Consider the following 910-nt stretch of genomic DNA (forward strand, 5'->3'; position numbering starts at 1 on the left):
GTGCAAAACCTCACATAAACCTAGTCTACAACAGAAAAGGAAAAAAGCAAGATATTAATTAAATAAGTCCCTAATGCAACGAAGTGAGAGAGTATGAATATTCACTCAAAGTTGAATGGGTAAGGAGGTGGGGAGGGTCTGAAAGAACTTAGGGAAGGGGAAAACATGATCAAAATATATTGTATAAAAACAATTAAATAGACAAATTAAGGAAAAGAAAAAGGAAATGACTAATATAAAATTACACCTATGTCAAGAGCAAAGAAGTAATGTGGAGGGAGGGTCAAAGAACACTTCTGTGGGAAACAGATCCTTGAGCTTATTGCTGATCAGGAGGAGCTATTGACAGTGAGAAACAGAACAAATTTCATAGGTAGAGGCACTGTGGTAAGGATGAGCATGCCACAGAAGCTGAATTAAAAGGTCAGTGAATCAAACTACAATACAGAGAAAATTACAGAGACAAAAGAGGGAGTACATTAGAAAATGTGCCTGGCCTGCCAGTCCTGCTGTCAGAGACAGAAAACTTCAGGCACTGTTGATAAAGCCCAAATTGCCCACAGAGAAAATATACATTTTCCAAAAGACATCAAAGATAGTAAGCAAACTGTGCTTACTTAGGGCCAAAACTATGTAATACCTTGAGAGTTTTAGCACTTCCCTCTTCTTCCTAAACCTTTGCTAATCCATTTTATTATTTTGTTTACAGAAAGAAATCCTTTAACTTGTAACCCTGTTGTAAGCTGTACTTTTTAAGTAATATTTTAAAAGGAGCTCAACCTATAAAATTACAACCTGAGAACAGTGAAAATCCTATGTATATTCATAGTAAGGAACTCAGTGACTCTCCCTTGAGAGGCCTACACTCATTATATTGGAGATCTCTCTCTCTCTCTCTCTCTCTCTCTCT

This window comes from Mastomys coucha, chromosome X (assembly GCF_008632895.1).
Source record: "Mastomys coucha isolate ucsf_1 chromosome X, UCSF_Mcou_1, whole genome shotgun sequence".
Lineage (NCBI taxonomy): Eukaryota > Metazoa > Chordata > Mammalia > Rodentia > Muridae > Mastomys > Mastomys coucha.